The sequence below is a fragment of the Boleophthalmus pectinirostris genome, unplaced genomic scaffold, assembly GCF_026225935.1.
Source record: "Boleophthalmus pectinirostris isolate CB_2022bp ecotype Guang Dong unplaced genomic scaffold, ASM2622593v1 HiC_scaffold_22, whole genome shotgun sequence".
Classification (NCBI taxonomy): Eukaryota; Metazoa; Chordata; class Actinopteri; order Gobiiformes; family Gobiidae; genus Boleophthalmus; species Boleophthalmus pectinirostris.
Window position 1 is genome coordinate 41,456,249 of NW_026571190.1, and position 16,523 is coordinate 41,472,771.

General features: G+C 41.8%; 1 pseudogene; it reads left to right on the plus strand.

Annotated features, from left to right (window-relative positions):
• Positions 1–1,541: 1,541 nt before the first annotated feature.
• Positions 1,542–16,523, plus strand: LOC110163626 (E3 ubiquitin-protein ligase pellino homolog 1-like; annotated as a pseudogene).

Genomic DNA, 16,523 nt, shown 5'->3' on the forward strand with positions numbered 1-16,523 from the left:
TTCTCCCCGGTGTATCTCCATGGACACAACCAGGTGCTGGACTCGTACCAGAAAAGTTACGTAGTGAATCTTTAAAGAGAAACTGTCAGGACGTAACTTCTGATTCATAATTTGAAGTGAAAGTGATTTGACAAAACCTGAAATAAATCTGGAGCTGCAAGAAACACAAATGTTCAAATCATTTCATTTTGTCACATGAAGTAAAAGTAACAGTAACAGTAAAAATAAAAGTACTTTGAAAAGTACAATGTCTTTAAAAAGTTACTCGAGTAAATGTGACAGAGTACTGCCACTTCTACATCTGCACAGTGTTAAACATCATTTACCTGGAGTTATTTACTGAGTTTTATTTTGACATTCCAGATCTAAACCAGGACTAAACAAGAACTAAACCAGGATTAAAGCAGGACTTGAGCAAGACTGAATCAGGTCTAAGCCAGGACTAAACCTGGATTAATCTAGGACTAAACCAGGACCAAGTCAGGACTAAAGCAAAACTAAATTAGGACTAAACTAGAATTAAAGCAGGACTAAGTCAGGACTAGACCAGGACTAGACCAGGACTAAATCAGGACTAAACCAGGACTAAACCAGTACTAAACTAGAACTAAAACAGGACAAAGTCAGGACTAAACCAGGACTAAACTAGAACTAAAACTAAACTAGACTAAACTAGAACTAAAACAACTAAACCAGTACTAAACTAGAACTAAAAAAGGACAAAGTCAGGACTAAACCAGGACTAAACTAGAACTAAACCAGTACTAAACTAGAACTAAAACAGGACTAAACCAGTACTAAACTAGAACTAAAACAGGACTAAACCAGGACTAAACTAGAACTAAAACAGGACTAAACCAGGACTAAACAAGAACTAAACCAGGATTAAAGCAGGACTTGAGCAAAACTAAATCAGTACTAAGTCAGGACTAAACCAGGATTAAAACAGAACTAAACCAGGACTAAACTAGAATTAAAGCAGGACTAAACCAGGACTAAACTAGAACTAAACCAGGACTAAACCAGGACTAAACAAGAACTAAACCACTATTAAAGCAGGACTAAATCAGTACTAAAGCCAGGACTAAACAGACTAAACCAGGACTAAACCTAAAAGACTCAGGACTAAACAGACTAAAAGACTAAACCAGGACTAAACTAGAACTAAACCAGGACTAAACCAGGACTAAACTAGGACTAAACCAGGACTAAACAAGAACTAAACCGCTATTAAAGCAGGACTAAATCAGTACTAAGCCAGGACTAAGTCAGGACCAAGTCAGGACTAAACCAAGACTAAATTAGGACTAAACTAGGACTAAACCAGGACTAAACCAGGTCTAAACCAGGACTAAACCAGGTATAAACTAAGACTAAACCAGGACTAAAATAATTTCCTATTGTCACATAAAGTAAAAGTAACATTAAAAGTTAAAATATGCTGTTAAAAAAGTAGAGTTTATTTTTTAAAAGTTCCTCTCTGCTGTTCTTTACTGGGGTGAGTTTTATTTTGAAAGTCCCGGTGTGTCAGAAAACAGGAAGTTCTTTTGTGTACAGTTGGACCGGTTTAAGTCTGACACTTTTATGTGTTTATCTGTGAGTTTGTTCAGCGCCGGATCGTCTCTGCCGCTCTCAGTGAGTCAAACTCTTTTAAAATACTTCAGATTTACAATATTTTAACTTTTATTTACTAAAAAAAATACTCAAATAAATGTACTTCATCACTGCCACAAGTGAAGTTTTGAAGGATTTGAGGAAATGTAGTTTTTTCTTTACTTTATGTTGTAGAACTAAACCAGGACTAAACCAGGATTTAACAAGGTCTAAACAAGGTCTAAACAAGGACTAAACCAGAACTAAACCAGGACTAAACAAGGACTAAACCAGGATTTAACAAGGTCTTAACAAGGTCTAAACAAGGACTAAACCAGAACTAAACCAGGACTAAACAAGGACTAAACCAGGATTTAACAAGGTCTAAACAAGGACTAAAACAGGACTGATACAGGACTAAACCAGGATTTAACAAGGTCTAAACAAGGACTAAACCAGAACTAAACCAGGACTAAAACAAGACTAAACCAAGATTTAACCAGGATTAAGTCAGGACTAAACAAGGCTAAACCAGGACTAAATCGGGACTAAACAAGGACTAAACCAGGACTAAAATGGGACTAAAACAAGGACTAAAACTGGACTAAACCAGGACTAAAACAGGACTAAAACAGGAATAAACCAGGATTAAACCAGGACTAAAACAAGGATTAAATCTCCACTAAAGCAGGACTAAAGAAGAACTAAACCCTTTCTAAACCAGAACTAAACCAGGATTTAACCAGGACTAAAGCAGAAATAGAGCAGGACTAAACAAGGACTAAAACTGTACTAAACCAGGATTTAACCAGGATTAAGTCAGGACTAAAACAAGGACTAAACAAGGGTTAAACCAGAACTAAGACAGAACTAAACCAGGACTAAAGATAAAAAAAAGCAGGTTCTTTGAGCTCAGTGTAGTGCTGCTGGTTTTGTTCCCAGTTTTAATGTGGTCTTTGTGCAAAACAGGACTAAACCAGACAGAACTAAACCAGGACTAAACCAGGACTAAACCAGAACTAAACCAGAACTAAACCAAAACCAAAACTAGGACAACTCGGGCCTTAATCAAAAGTATAAAATGTGATTCCAGGAAACGATGAAGAGTCGTTTACGTCAACACTTCCTTTAATCTCCGTCCATCAGTCGTGAATTTCTCTGGTTTATTGACTCGAACTCAAACACAAACATATTCAGATCTTCATGTTCCCCTTTTACTGTCTGGGAAATGCTCTCTGCGCTGACTCACTCCCCGTTCAGAGCGCCGTCACAGCTCTCCCCTCCGCTTCACGTTCAGATCCGTCTCACCCTAACCCTCTTTAAACTGCGCGACTGTTTGGTTCGGTCGTCCCGTCGCCGGCCTGTTTCCACGGAGACGTCGCCGCTCCGTCCAGAATGTTCCGCAGTGTGACTTTAAACAGCTCTAACTTACGTTTATTCAATTACAGGTGGTTTTTTAGCTCAGAAATTTTAAATAACGTCACATAAAAAACAAACAAACCAGGACTACACCAGGACTAAAACAAGACTACACCAGGACTAAACCAGGACTAAACCAGGACTAAACAAGGACTAAACCAGGACTAAACAAGGACTAAAACAGGACTAAACCAGGACTAAAACAAGACTACACCAGGACTAAACCAGGACTAAAACAGGACTAAACAAGGACTAAAACAGGACTAAACCAGGACTAAAACAAGGATTAAACCAGGACTAAACAAGGACTAAAACAGGACTAAACCAGGACTAAAACAAGGACTAAACCAGGACTAAAACAAGGACTAAAACAGGACTAAACAAGGACTAAAACAGGACTAAACCAGGACTAAAACAAGGATTAAACCAGGACTAAACAAGGACTAAAACAGGACTAAAACAGGACTAAAACAGGACTAAAACAAGGACTAAACCAGGATTAAACCAGGACTAAACCAGGTCTAAACCAGGACTAAAACAGGACTAAACAAGGTCTAAATCAGGACCAAACATCGACTAAACCAGGACTAAAACCAAGACTAAACCAGAACTAAACCAGGATTGAACCAGGACTAAACCAGGACTAAAACAAGGACTAAAATAGGACTAAACCAGGACTAAAACAGGACTAAACCAGGACCTAAGCAAGGACTAAAACAGGACTAAACCAGGATTAAGCCAGGACTAAACTTAGACTAAGACAGTACTAAACCAGGACCAAACCAGGATTTAACCAAGATTAGAGCAGGATTAAACCAAAACCAAAACTTGGACAAATGGGGCCTTAATCAAAATTATAAAATGTGATTCCAGGAAATTTGGGAAATAATTTTTGTTCCATGTTTCATTCATGGTCTGTTTAAAACTGATGGAACTTTAGAACCAAAAATGGAACAGAAAAAAGGTCAACAGTTTGATAAACTCGAGTACATATGTATCTGTTCAATACATTTTTATATTGATGAATTAACTTGAAGTTTTGGTCTTGTTGTTTACTTCTGCTTGACCAGGCCCATTTAGTTTTGTACGACCACAGTATTTACAGTACATTTATTTTGCTTTATGTAAACATTTGTAAAGTTCATTTTTGAAACTGTGTCATGAACAGTTTTGGATTAATATAAGTTTTTTTTCTTCTTCCCGCTCCTTTTCGAGAAACGTGCTTTTCTGTTGTTCACAATGTTTCTGTGGTTTGTGTGTGATTATTGTTTCTGTCTCGGCACAAACTCGAAATGAAAACAAATCGTCATCAAAAAAAAAAAAAAAATTACTTCCTGGTTGGAAATCATGACATCACACTTGGGAATTCCAAAACTGTGACCTAAGCATAAAAAATGTTCACACAAATATCATATGACAAATGCATTTATATGTTTAAAAAAAACACCTTTATTTTGTTGAAATCATGTCGAAAGTCTCAGAAAAATTAGTTTCTTTGAGTAAATTGTGCCGAACTTTTGGACAGAATTCTTCCAGTGGCGACGCTCTAAAACAGAACTTTCCCGTAACTTTCAACATTTTTAATAACGTAAAAAAACCAATAATAACAATAAAATAACCATAATAATAACATAACATAAAATAAAATAATTACATAAAAACATCAATAAAATATAAAAACAAAAACGTTCAACATATTTAATAACATCAAAACAATAAAAACAATAACATGATCATAATAATAATATAACATAAAATAATAATAACATGAGATGAAATAATAACATAAAAAACATAAAACTAAATTAAGAAAAACATAAATAAACAACATAAAACATATAACAAATATAAAACAAAACATAAAAATAACCTAAAAACAAAAACTTTCAACTTATTTAATAACATAAAACAATAGCATGATCATAATAATAAACATAAAATAAAAACATAACATAATAATATAATATAACCATAACATAACATAAAAAAAAACTTTAAACATATTTAATAACATAAAACAATAATCACAATAATATGATCAAAATAATAAACATAAACATAAAATAATAATAACATAAGATAAAATAATAACATAAAAAAAGAAAAACATTAAAAACATAAAAAATATTAAAATAAAATACCAAAAAAATTTCAACATATTTAATAACATAAAACAATAACAACAATAACACGATCATAATAATAAACATAAAATAAAACATAACATAATAATATAACATAATCATAAATAACATAAGATAAACATAAAAAAGATAAAATTATAACATTAAATAAAAAACATTTTAAAAATATAAAACATTAAAAGCATTAAAATAACATAAAAAAAAAACTTTCAACATATTTAATAACATGAAACAATAATAACAATAACACGATCATAATAATAAACGTAAAATAAAAACATAACAATAATCATAACATAATATAAAAATAATAAAATAAAACATAAAAAATAAGAAAAACATACAAAATATTAAAATAACATAAAAAAAAACTTTCAACATATTTAATAACATGAAACAATAATAATAACACATGATCATAATAATAAACACAAGAATATAACATAAACATAACATAAAATAATAATAATATAAGATAAAATTATAACATTAAAACATTTTATTTTTTTTATTAAGAAAAACATTAAAAAAATATGAACATAACATAAAAAAAAATAACTTTCAAGATATTGTTAATGTAAAAAATTGTGCGCTGTCCCTGTCTCAAATAAATAAATAAATAAATACATTTTCCAACTTTTCTTCACAAATTGCTTCCTGGTTTGTGCAATAAAACTATTATAACTTATGTTTACAACAGATATAATCACGTTAAATATGAATCAGAGAATCACACGCACGTTTACGGTCCAGAACAAAGTCCCTCTGTGTTTCTGTGTGTGTGTTTCTGTGTGTGTGTGTGTGTGTGTGTGTGTGTGTGTGTGTGTGTGTGTGTCATGACTCAGTCCAGATGTAACGTCACAACTGGCTGATTATAACACACTGAAGAAGAGAAGAAGAACAACAACAACAGCAGCTCTGTGTGTAGTTTTACTTCATCCAGCTCACTCTCCTCCGCTATGTCCTCGCTCTGACCTCCACCGGACAAAAGGGGGTCCAGTGTTTTGCCCAAGGACACAACAGCAGGAATAGTTGAGGAGTTGTTCATAGTTTAAACGTCCTGTATCACACAAAACTGACTCCTGTGAGGTTTAAGTCACGTTCGAATCCTGTTCCCGCCTCAAAAACAAACCTGGAGCTGTGTTTTGTTTCAGTCACATGTTTGAGTCACTCGTCGTTGTTATTATGAGTCTGTCTCCAAAGATCCAAACGCTCTGTTCCACCTTGTGATGTCATGAAGTGGTAGTTTTTAAGTGAGCAGACTGAGAATTCCAGATCTGCTGAAATTATCCACATGATTCTAGTGAAGGTGTGTGGAGTTTAAAAACACAGGGGAGCACTTCCTGTATCACCACCTGATGACATCACGAGGTAGAACAGAGTGTTTTCAGTGTGAAAGAAGAGCTAATGGAGCGTTCGTTTATTCATCTGACTCGGAGGACGCACTGAGTTTTCCTCGGACGGCAAAACTCAGAACTCAGAAGAGCTGGAAGGAGACGGAGCCACGGTTCAGAGACAGAATCTGAGATGGAAAAACCCAGTGTCACTTTTATCAAGAGTTTTTATTGTGTTGGATCATTTCAGTCACTCATAATACTGCAGTACTTTACTGTCAGTGTTGGGGAGTAACAGATTACATGTACCGGAGCTACGTAATCAGAGTACAAATGATGAGTAACTGTATTCAGTTACAGTTACTGTTTCAGTGAGTGGGAATTGGATTACAGTTACTTTGTTGAAAGAAATAGTTTACACGGCCGTATTTTCATGTTTTTTTCGGTAATTCCACTCATTGCCAGAAACTAAACCAGGTCTAAACTAGAGCTAAACTAGATCTAAACCAGGTCTAAACCAGGACTAAACAAGGAATAAACCAGGACTATATCAGGACTAAAACCAGGTCTAAACTAGATCTAAACCAGGTCTAAACCAGGACTAAACCAGGAATAAACCAGGACTATATCAGGACTAAAACCAGGTCTAAACTAGATTTAAACCAGGTCTAAAACCAGGACTAAACCAGGTCTAAAACAGGATTTAACAGGACTAAATCCTGCTGTGTGGACGTGTTTCTTCGTTTTCTATCAATAATATTTTTTATTTGGTTCAGTAAAGTTTGGGTTTTACATTTTCTTTTATCAGACAAAACTTCTTATGTGAAGATTTCCTCGTCTTTGTTTCTCTACAGCAAATCAAGTAATCCAAAGTAATCAGATTACATTACTCACTTTAAGTAACTTGATGGATTCTGTTACAAACTACATTTTGGGGGATGTAATCTGTAATCTGTAGGGGATTACATTTTAAAAGTAAACTTCCCAACACTGAATACTGCGTCTGTATCACTGCAGTACTTTAGTCTGTATCACTGCAGTACTTTAGTCTGTATCACTGCAGTACTTTAGTCTGTATCACTGCAGTACTTTAGTGTGTAATTACTTGTCTTATCCACATGAAACAAAAACATCTTCACTTTTCTTTTTTTAGGTGGTCTCCAAAGCCCCTGATGTCTTCACCTGGTCCACAGTCCAGACCCAGTCCTGGTCCTGGTCCTGGTCCTGGTCCTGGTCCTGGTCCTGGTCCTGGTCCTGGTCCCGGTCCTGGTCCCGGTCCTGGTCCTGAGTCGGAGCCGGTGGTTTATGGGCAGCTCTTTGTCCTCGGGTGAGTCTGAAATCTTCACAAACGTATGAAAGTTTAAGGTGTGTGGAAGGGGCTGAAGAGTGAGGAGAGACATGAAGCAAACTAACGAGCACATGACAGATTAGACTGAGTATTTCACATTAATATATTTAAGATTTTACAAACACTCTGGCCTAAGTTTATCATTTTACTGCAGGTTGAGGTAAATTCATGACTGTTCCCTAGCAACCGTAATGTAAACAAAGCCCAAAACATGAATAATGAGTCGCGTACACATGTCATATCCAGATCCCGGTTCTGATCCACATCCCGGTTTTGATCCGTATCCCGGTTTTGATCCAGATCCCGGTTTTGATCCAGATCCCGGTTTTGATCCAGATCCCTATCCAGGTTTTGATCCAGATCCCGGTTATGATCCGTATCCCGGTTTTGATCCGTATCCAGGTTTTGATCCTTATCCCGGTTATGATCCAGATCCCGGTTTTGATCCGTATCCAGGTTTTGATCCTTATCGCAGTTATGATCCAGATCCCGGTTTTGATCCAGATCCCGGTTTTGATCCGTATTCCAGTTTTGATCCGTATCCCGGTTTTGATCCACATCCCGGTTTTGATCCGTATCCCGGTTTTGATCCAGATCCCGGTTTTGATCCAGATCCATATCCAGGTTTTGATCCAGATCCCGGTTATGATCCGTATCCCGGTTTTGATCCGTATCCAGGTTATGATCCGTATCCAGGTTTTGATCCGTATCGCGGTTATGATCCAGATCCCGGTTTTGATCCAGATCCCGGTTTTGATCCGTATTCCAGTTTTGATCCGTATCCCGGTTTTGATCCACATCCCGGTTTTGATCCGTATCCCGGTTTTGATCCAGATCCCGGTTTTGATCCAGATCCCGGTTTTGATCCAGATCCCGGTTTTGATCCAGATCCAGGTTTTGATCCAGATCCCGGTTCTGTCAGTATGGGGGATACTGTGTTTATCTGCGCGCTGAGAAATCGAGACTCTCATATCCCTGTGACATGATCAAATGGAGTGTCCCGGTTTCTTCTTCTCTTACAAATGTGCAAACGCAAAAATTAACTTAATTTAAATTATGAACCAGGAAAAATACAAACCGTGAGCTCCTTTAGCGTCGGAAGCTCGGGAGGTTTTACCAGAAACAAAACTTAAAACCGCGTGGCTCATTTACATAAACTAATCGCTCTGATAAAAACACGACTCGGTGGAATATGTGTGTTGTTTTTGTGACAGAAGAGGTGCTGATGACGGTGAGTCTGTTCTGTGCGTATCATATATACATGTGTGGCATATCGTAGGAGATAGTTCATGTTTTAACTTTTCAGCGATCAAACGTGTGCAGGTCGTACGAGTGCAGATTGTACGTGTGCAGGTTTAGAGCAGCTCTTTATTTTACAGTCATTTCACTCATGTACGGTCACTTTATTTATGTCAGTCACTTTATTTATGTCGAGAACCATGACCTCGGACTTGAAAGAATCAGCTCTTCCAAGTCCGAGGTCGTGGTCGTCTCCGGGCGGGTGACAGTCCCTGTCTCGGGGTCTTGTTCACGAGTGAGGGGAGGACGGAGCGTGAGATTGACAGGTGGACAGGTGCAGCGTCTGCAGTGATGCGGTCGCTGTATCGGTCGTTGTGGTGAAGAGGAGCTGAGCCCAAAGGCGAAGCTCTCGATTTACCGGTCAGTCTTCGTTCCTACTCTCACCTCTCATGAGCTCTGGGTAGTGACCGAAAGGACGAGATCACAGGTACAAGCGCTCGAAATGAGTTTCCTCCGCAGGGCGTCTGGGCGTCTCCCTTAGAGACAGAGTGAGGAGCTCAGTCACACGGGAGGAGCTCGGAGTAGAGCCGCTGCTCCTCCACGTGGAGAGGAGCCAGTTGAGGTGGTTCAGGCATCTGTTCTGATGTCTCCTGGACGTCTCCCTCGGGAGGTGTTCCGGTCATGTCCCACCGGGAGGAGGCCCCGGGGAAGACCCAGGACACACTGGAGGGACTATGTCTCTGGACTGGCCTGGAGGAGCTGGAGGACGTGTCTGGGGTGAAGGAAGTCTGGGAGTCCCTGCTTAGACTGATGCTCCCGTGACCCGGCCCCGGATAAAGAGGAAGAAAATGGATGGATGGACTTTATTTATGTTGGTCACTTTATTTATGTTGGTCACTTTATTTATGTCGCTACTGTTGTGATGAAAAGACTGGAAATGTTTGTCTTTTCGACACATGTGACTCAACTTTATGTTGCAGTAACCGAGATACTGCGTTTACATACCACAGTCTCCCAGTTACTATCGGAATAAACCAGCTACAGTGTCCCGCTTTCTAATAATACTGAATACTGCGATACTGAAACCAGGATACTGTGTTTACATGCACCATAACAAAACCAGGACACTGATGTGCTGTAAACACACTCACTGTGGCTCTGTGTGTCTCAGGTGTAACGGGTCACTTCCTGCAGGAGACACCGAGCGGATGAAGAGTCGGTTTGTTTTACGTCAGAGAAAAAAGCCGAACGGAGTGAAACCCGCCACGGTGCACCCGTCCTACACGCCGCAGGCCGCCAAGGTACCACGAGCAGACACTGTGCCAAAACACTGAAATATGGATATATGGTTGTTTAATGTGATGATGCAGTATGATTGTGTGTGTGCAGGTGGTGAGCAGCCGAGTGCAGCACAGCATCTCCTTCAAAGTGACGCACAAACACACGGTGGTGGTGGAGTACGTCCCCGACACCAGCACCGATCTGTTCCAGGTCTGAACCCTCAACCTGCACAAGTCCTTGTTTAGTCCTGTTTAGCTTTATGTTTAGTCCTGGTTTAGTCCTGTTTAGTCCTTGTTTAGTCCTCCTGTTTAGTCCTTGTTTATTGGTTTAGTCCTGGTTTAGTCCTTGGTTTAGTCCTGGTTTAGTCCTTGTTTAGTCCTGGTTTAGTCCTGGTTTAGTCCTTGTTTAGTCCTGGTTTAGTCCTTGTTTAGTCCTGTCCCGACCCAGAGTTCTGCACGGGTCCATTTTTAAGAGTCACGTACCCGCCCGGACCTGTTAACCCGTCCACCTGTTACTGCCCGTGATAACCCAGGACTAACCCAGGACTAAAACAGGACTAACCCAGGACTAAAACAGGACTAACCCAGGACTAACCCAGGACTAAAACAGGACTAACCCAGGACTAAAACAGGACTAACCCAGGACTAACCCAGGACTAAAACCAGGACTAACCCAGGACTAAAAGAGGACTAAACCCAGGACTAACCCAGGACTAAAAGAGGACTAACCAGGACTAAAAGAGGACTAACCCAGGACTAACCCAGGACTAACCAGGACTAAAGAGGACTAACCCAGGACTAAAAGAGGACTAACCCAGGACTAACCCAGGACTAAAACAGGACTAACCCAGGACTAAAAGAGGACTAGGACTAACCCAGGACTAACCCAGGACTAAAACAGGACTAACCCAGGACTAAAAGAGGACTAACCCAGGACTAACCCAGGACTAAAAGAGGACTAACCCAGGACTAAAAGAGGACTAACCCAGGACTAACCCAGGACTAAAACAGGACTAACCCAGGACTAAAAGAGGACTAACCCAGGACTAACCCAGGACTAAAACAGGACTAACCCAGGACTAAAACAGGACTAACCCAGGACTAAAAACAGGACTAACCCAGGACTAAAACAGGACTAACCCAGGACTAAAACCCAGGACAGGACTAACCCAGGACTAAAACAGGACTAACCCAGGACTAAAACAGGACTAACCCAGGACTAAAAGCAGGACTAAAACAGGACTAACCCAGGACTAAAACAGGACTAACCCAGGACTAAAACAGGACTAACCCAGGACTAAAACAGGACTAAACCAGGACTAAACCGGGACTGAACCGGGACTAAACCAGGACTGACCCAGGACTAAACCAAGACTAAACTAGGACTAACCCAGAACTAAACCAGGACTAACCCAGGGCTAACCCAGGACTAACCCAGAACTAAACCAGGACTAAACCAGGACTAACCCAGGACTAACCCAGGACTGAACCAGGACTAAACCGGGACTGAACCGGGATTAAACCAGGACTAAACCAAGACTAAACTAGGACTAACCCAGAACTAAACCAGGACTAACCCAGGACTAAACCAGGACTAACCCAGGACTAAACCAGGACTAAACCAGGACTAACCCAGGACTAAACAAGGACTAACCCAGGACTAAACTAGGACTAACCCAGAACTAAACCAGGACTAACCCAGGACTAAACCAGGACTAACCAGGACTAAACTAGGACTAACCCAGAACTAAACCAGGACTAACCCAGGACTGAACCAAAACTAAACTAGGACTAACAAAATGATCTGATTTTCTTGGTTATGTTCAAGTCGTGCTCTGCTCTTGCCTCTGCAGATCGGCCGCTCCACAGAGCCGCCCATAGACTTTGTGGTGACAGGCGCTGACCCTGCCGCCGTCTCCAGGTTCTCCTGTCGGATCCTCTGCTCCAGAACGCCGCCGTACAGCGCCAGGATCTACGCCGCCGGGTTCGACGACGCCAACAACATCGTCCTCGGGGTCCGTTTGTCAAATAACTTTCACTTCAAATGATAAATCAGATGTTACAGTTTCTCTTTAAGTTTCTCTGACTTGAGTTGTTCTTTTCTCAAATACTTTTTTACTACTTTGTACTTCTACTTGAGTAATAATGTTTTGAAGTAACATTACTCAGCAAAGCAGATATTACTGCTCCTGCTCTTCCGCTCATGTTTTAAACACTTGTCACTGGCAGAGGAACAGGAAGTGTGCAGTTCACATGCTAGTTGTTGCTAAAGTATACTCCACTCTTGTTTCTGAAATCCAGGTCTAAACCAGGTCTACACCAGGTCTAAACCAAATATAAACCTGGTCCAAACCAGGTCTAAACCAGATCTAACCCAAAGTCTAACAAAAGGTATAAACCTGGTCAAAACCACGACTAAACTAGGTCTAAACCAGATCTAAACTTGGTCCAAACTTGATCTAAAGTGGATCTAAACCAGTTCTAAACCAGGTCTAAAACTAGGTTTAAACCAGGTCTAAACTTGGTCCAAACTTGATCTAAAGTGGATCTAAACCAGTTCTAAACCAGGTCTAAAACTAGGTTTAAACCAGGTCTAAACTTGGTCCAAACTTGATCTAAAGTGGATCTAAACCAGTTCTAAACCAGGTCTAAAACTAGGTTTAAACCAGGTCTAAAGCAAGTCTAAACCAGGTCTAAAACCAGGTCTAAACCAGGTCTAAAGCATGTCTAAACCAGGTCTAAAACCAGGTCTAAACCAGGTCTAAAGCAAGTCTAAACCAGGTCTAAACCAGGTCTAAACCAGGTCTAAACTTGGTCCAAACTTGATCTAAAGTGGATCTAAACCAGTTCTAAACCAGGTCTAAAACTAGGTTTAAACCAGGTCTAAAGCAAGTCTAAACCAGGTCTAAAACTAGGTTTAAACCAGGTCTAAAGCAAGTCTAAACCAGGTCTAAAACCAGGTCTAAACCAGGTCTAAAGCATGTCTAAACCAGGTCTAAAACCAGGTCTAAACCAGGTCTAAAGCAAGTCTAAACCAGGTCTAAACCAGGTCTAAACTTGGTCCAAACTTGATCTAAAGTGGATCTAAACCAGTTCTAAACCAGGTCTAAAACTAGGTTTAAACCAGGTCTAAAGCAAGTCTAAACCAGGTCTAAAACCAGGTCTGAACCAGGACTAAACCAGGTCTAAACCAGGTCTAAAGCAAGTCTAAACCAGGTCTAAACCAGGTCTAAACCAGGTCTAAACCCAGTCTACACCCAGTCTAACCCCAGGTCTCATGGCTTGGGTCTCGAGGCTCAGGTCTCAAGGTTCTTTGGTCTCGAGGCTCAGGTCTTGAGGCTCTGGTCTTGTGGCTCAGATCTTGAGGCTCGGGTCTCGAGGGTCTGGTCTCAATGGTTCAGGTCTCGAGGCTCAGATTTTGAGGCTCTGGTCACGTGGCTCAGATCTCGAGGTTCGGGTCTCGAGGTTCGGGTCTCGAGGTTCTGGTCTCGAGGTTCTGGTCTCGAGGTTCTGGTCTCGAGGTTCGGGTCTCGAGGTTCTGGTCTCGAGGTTCGGGTCTCGAGGTTCGGGTCTCGAGGTTCTGGTCTCGAGGTTCTGGTCTCGAGGTTCTGGTCTCGAGGTTCGGGTCTCGAGGTTCGGGTCTCGAGGTTCTCTCGAGGTTCTGGTCTTGAGGTTCTGGTCTCGAGGTTCTGGTTTCTCCGTTGTTTTCAGATTAAATAAACTCAGTATCTCGTGTTTTTTTTCTCGCTGTCAGGAGAAAGCCGCCAAATGGAGAACAGTGAACGGTCACATGGACGCCCTCACCACCAACGGGGTCTTGGTCATGAATCCCGGTCCAGGTTTTGGATCTGAGTCTAAACCCGGAGCGTGTGAACCCGGTCGGTCTGGGTGTGAGTGGGTTAAACCCGGCCTGTGGAAGGAGGTGTCTGTGTGTGGAGACATCTTCACCCTGAGGGAGACTCGAGCTGCTCCACACAGAGGAACCAGGGTCAGACACTTTCATCAACTTTACATTTCACTTTCACATTTTATAAAAGTTCACTGACGGGTTTGTTCCAGACGCAGGCAGGACCCAGATCTGCCAGAGCTAAAGGAAATAACACAAAAAACAAACAAACAAACTAAAACTAAAACTAAAAACTAAAACATTAAAATGGAATAAAGTTGTAATTTAAAGAACATGAATATTAAAGGGAACCAGGTCTAAACCAGGTCTAAACCAGGACTAAACCAGGACTAAACCAGGACTAAACCAGGTCTAAACCAGGACTAAACCAGGTCTAAACCAGGACTAAACCAGGACTAAACCAGGACTAAACCAGGACTAAACCAGGACAGAACCAGGACTAAACCAGAACTAAACCAGGACTAAACCAGGTCTAAACCAGGACTAAACCAGGACAGAACCAGGTCTAAACCAGGACTAAACCAGGACTGAACCAGGACTAAACCAGGTCTAAACCAAGTCTAAACCAGGACTAAACCAGGACAGAACCAGGACTAAACCAGGACTAAACCAGGACTCTGTGCCAGTTCTTTCTCCTGCGGTCACCCAACGGTCTACACGGGTTCACCTCTGGGCCCATCCTAATACTCAGTCCCGGTTCAGTCCCGGTTCAGTCCTGGTTCAGTCTTGGTTCAGTCCTGGTTCAGTCCTTGGTTCAGTCCTGGTTCAGTCTTGGTTCAGTCCCGGTTCAGTCCTGGTTCAGTCTTGGTTCAGTCCTGGTTCAGTCTTGGTTCAGTCCTGGTTCAGTCTTGGTTCAGTCTTGGTTCAGTCCTGGTTCAGTCTTGGTTCAGTCCTGGTTCAGTCCTGGTTCAGGTCAGTATTGGACAGTCCTGCAGATGTCATAAACATTTATATTTGTTTTTATTTTGTTTCATTTTATTTTTTTTTACCCCCCAGTACCACGCCCACTGTTTATTTATGTATTTTTGTGTGTTGCGCCCCCTGCAGGTGAAGGGCGAGTCTAACCTGCTGGTGGACGGCGCTCTGATCGACCTGTGCGGCGTGATGCTGCTGTGGCGCTCGACGGAGGGTCTGTCCCGCTGCCCCACGGACGCCCTCCTCGAGTCCCACCGCCAGGAGCTGAACTCGGAGCGGCCGCAGTGCCCCGTGGGGTACTACACCCTGTCCTTCCCCTCCAGACCCCCGCGCCCGGACCTCCTCCGCCCCGACCGTGACCCGGGACCCCGGCCGGACCCCAGGCAGCCCTGGGTGTACGTGCGCTGTGGCCACGTGCACGGGTACCTCCAGTGGGGGAACCAGTGCCCCATGTGCCGGCAGCAGCGGCGCCTACGTGCCCCTGTGGCTCGGCCTGGAGCGCGGCTTCTACGTGGACTCGGAAAAACCCACGCACGCCCTGGTCCCCTGCGGTCACGTGTGCTCCCGGAGGACGGCGGAGTACTGGAGCCGAGTGCGCACGCCTCACGGTCAGACGCACGTCCACGCCAACGCCCACGCCAATGCCAACACCAACGCCCACGCCAACGCCAACGCCAACGCTCCCGACGGCCTGCAGAGCTCGTGCCCGTTCTGTCTGAAGCCGCTGGACGCTCAGGCTCCGTACGTGCAGCTCATCTTCCAAACCCTGGACTAAACCTCCACAGATCCATGAAGATAGAACGGTTTAAACCAGGGGTGTCAAACATACGGCCCGGGGGCCAGATCCGGCCCTCCAAGACCTTTAATGTGGCCCTCGGCTGATTTTCTACTCAAATATTTGAATTATATTTTCTATTAAAATCTTGTTAATTTTCTGTGGTGTTTATCACAGCAGCGTCTCCAGCGTCTCTGTACGTGGCCCCTCCCACCAGAGCAGCACAAATGAAGACTTGTCTCTTTCCAAACGCTCTTAAAGGACGATCGTTTTGACTGTTGACCGTGACACCCTCATCAGAAAAATGTCCAACATGAGAAAAGTGGAGCCGAGTGCAGGATTTTACAACAAAAATGGACTTATTCCTGTTTACAGACAAGTTCATGTTAAAACTTTGTGTTGAAATTGTATTTTTCTTAAAGTTTCAGGTTGTTCATAATATTATAATATTTTGTAAAAAAAAAGAGTTCATCAATTAAAAAAGATTTCTGTAATAGGCGAGTTTGAGCTGACGTCATTGTTATTAAAAGCCCGCGTTGCTGCTGGGAAATATTTTGGTCGGAGGCAAG